We start from the raw sequence: 3,434 nt of genomic DNA on the forward strand, positions 1-3,434 counted from the left end.
CATGGAGAAACATGTAGACTGCGACTTGAAATTTCAAATCCCTGTGGATACTACTTGCTACTTTGGACAAGTCATTTCTCTCTACAGCACTCAGTTTACTCATCTGTTAAATGAAGGGTTGAAGCAGATCTCCTCTATAATCCTCTATGATTCCCTGATCCTATGATGGTATAACTGGAACCTGAAATACTCTAATTCAGCAACTTCTAGAAGGTTAACTCCTTCCATTAATCCATGAGGAAACAATGCCCTGTAAGGGGACAGACTAGAAGAAAGTCTCCCTACTATCTAACAGCTGAGTTTGGACCAGAACTCAGGACTCTTGACTGTAATAGTCAATGTCAATGAGTAGATTCCCATTTGGGGGCCAATTATGTAGGGCAGTGACCAATCTGGGCCCTCTGCACTCATCTCGCCTGACCTCGATTCCTCCTGAATTGGACATTTCCAGGCTCGAAGGTTACAGTTCTGTTTACCTCTAGTTTTGTATGGGAAGCTGATTCTCTGGACAGGACTATGTGTAATATTCTACCCGGTCCCTTCTGTATCAGCAGAGCTATGCAACAAGGCCTAATCTCAACTCTTTGAACCTTGACATGGCATTGAGTGATACATTCTTCATAGATTATCTGCAATGCTTTTGCAGCAGGAATCATCATCTTGAGGGGTTCAAATGCTTGGTGAGTGCCACTTCCACCCAGGGATTTCTTCTGTAAAGATTACCTTCTGGAGGCAATAAACCTTCTGGACTCAGAAAGGGAGGATGTTAAAAGGCTGTCTTATTACACACCCGCAAAAGCCCATGTGTCCATTATAGAATAGGCACACACCAGGAGAGAGGAAGATCAAGCACTCTCTCCTTCTTCCTGGCCACAAGGTCCCTCCCACTTCCCCATTTGCTGGATGCTCCAGGACATACAACTTCCCCCTTCATCTCACATATACTTATCCCTACATATGTTCCCCCTCCCACCATATATATATATATATCACGTGATCATTAAGATGAGCCTAAGCTCCTCCAGGAAGGAGAAGTTAATGTTCCTAAAGAAATTAAGCATGTGACGGAAGGCTAAGCTACAAACTTTAGCCTACTTTTCTGCTTTCACAACCCCCAGCCAGGTAAGTCTGGTTTTAATTCTAAATTCCAGTTAGAAGATCTACAAAAGGCTGCTCTCTTCACAGGATATTTCTCTCATTTGCATGTTTCTGTGGAAACCCAAGGTCTCACACCTCAGGCTGTACAGTGACCACCAGAAGCAACTAGGGTCACAAAGGGATGGAAAAGAGAGTTCAAACAGGCTGGAGGAGACACAATGTGATCTCCTGACAAAGATACATGTTGCAAAAAACAAAGACACAAGTTGCAATCCAGCCATCCCTGCTGATCCCAGGTATTATACTTTGTAGCACTCAGGATAAAATGGGAGGGAGGAGGAGGAAGAGAGGGACTCCCACAGGCTATTTCCCAGGAGTCAGTCAGCCTCCCTTCTGGGGGGAGGGGCAGAGGGTGCCTGCAGCAGCCCTGGGGCTCTGAAGGGTGGGGAAGGACCTGATGGGGAGGGATGGCCATTTTCTCAGGGGCACCAGGGGAGCTGCTATTGGGAGCCCCTGAATATAATCATCATCATCATCATCATAAGTTAATGACTATAACCCCTACCTCCTAAAGGAGATATATGGAAGCCTGACTCTCAGCCCTAGGCAAGCCTATGAAAATGATTGACAAATATTTTCTTTTAAATCCTTGATATAGGAATGTAGAGAGTTGCTGATGCTCCGCAAGGATGCTTCTGGAGTAAAGGTCCCTTGAACCCAGACATGTTTTGATGATTTCTGTTTCCAGTAGATCCTGTGGTTACATACACTTTCTAACAACTTCTGTGTTTTTATGCCAATCTTAATATTACTAAACATGGCTTAGAGCCACAATTGTGCGGTGTAAACAAGCCTTTTTCCCCAGACCCTAATCGCCATAAACTGACACATAGCTTTGTCTCAGACGAGCCTGTGAGAGTGCTCTCAACTGACTCCCAACCAAACGCTCTCCCACAGCGCCAGGTGCCAGGCACTGTGCTAGACTCCTTCCAGTCATTGTCTCATTTGATCCTCACAATCACCCTGGCTGATATTATCTATGATATCTTGCCAAGGCCCTTCACCCAGACATCTTTAAGATTAGATAAAAGTCTTGGCCCCAAAGGAATGTCCTGGATGTGAGAACTCCCTACCCCAAGGTTTCTCTGACCTAGGTGTTAACAATAAGTATTCTTTAGATCTTAAAACCTGTCAAACACATGATGAATGTTTCAACCATAAATCTGTCACACATTGCCTTGACTTCCTGACATATGGTCAACAGATGTTATATCCTTTGTTCTATGGAAACTTACTTTGCTACGTGGAATTTGCTCCACAACGTATAAAAACCCTCTACTTTGCTTCAATAAACGAACTTTTCTGCCCTGTGCAGAATCGTCTCCGCCTCTTTCTTTTCTTCACCCATTCCCAGGTTGTGGCCTTACCAGCCTTGTGCTTACAGGCTGACACGGGGCTTCAGACCCCCTTAGTTCGAGACCCGCAGGTCGGGTCAATATCTATTATATGATATCTATTATATGATAACTGTCATTATCTCTGAATATACAGATGTAAAAACTGAGGCAAACAGAGGTTTGAAGGGAGAGAGATACAAAGGAGACATATGTAGGAAAAAGGAGGGAGAGGGAAGGAGCATTTAGGTAGCATTTGCCACGATGCTGTGCTAAACACTTTATAGATATTTTCTGTTTGATGCTAAGAACAACTCTCTGAGGTGAGTGCTGTTTTCAACCAAAGGAAATTGAGGCAGAGCTCAGATTGAACAGGTTTTCCTGAAACCAGGTCACTGCTCTGCCCACTCATCTACTTAAATGTCTTGGTTTCTTTTCAGAGGAACTAATTAAAGGGGCTCAGGGGAGGGAGTGAGCAGAATGAGGTGGTCTTGGAGAGAAGCTCAGTCTGTCACACAGGGTGAGGGATCTCCAGCCAAAGGCATTGCTTTTGATGAGGACTTCAGAAATATAAAAGTACATACCTCAGGGGCACAGATGATATGCAAAGTCAGGCTTTGTCTTACTCTCACCAAAGAGTTATCCCCCCTGACAGCACCCCACAGGCTGGGGCATGGACAGTTGGAGAGGGAACTCCAAGAGCAGAGATCTCATCTTTGAGATCTTTGAGAAAGGAGAGAAAGAAAGGTGAGGAGAAGAAGTGACTTAAGAAGTGTGAGAGAAAGCAAGTGACCTGGAGAGACTATGATCATTGTTCTCCCCCTTAGCTGAAGATCGACTATGCCGGACAGAGTGGAGGTAATGAGTAATGGTAGGTGCCTTGCCACAGTTTGGGGTATTGCTGATGTGAAAGCTAGTGACTCTGCTGGGGAGGCCAAAACG

Source organism: Sminthopsis crassicaudata, chromosome 5 (assembly GCF_048593235.1).
Source record: "Sminthopsis crassicaudata isolate SCR6 chromosome 5, ASM4859323v1, whole genome shotgun sequence".
Classification (NCBI taxonomy): domain Eukaryota; kingdom Metazoa; phylum Chordata; class Mammalia; order Dasyuromorphia; family Dasyuridae; genus Sminthopsis; species Sminthopsis crassicaudata.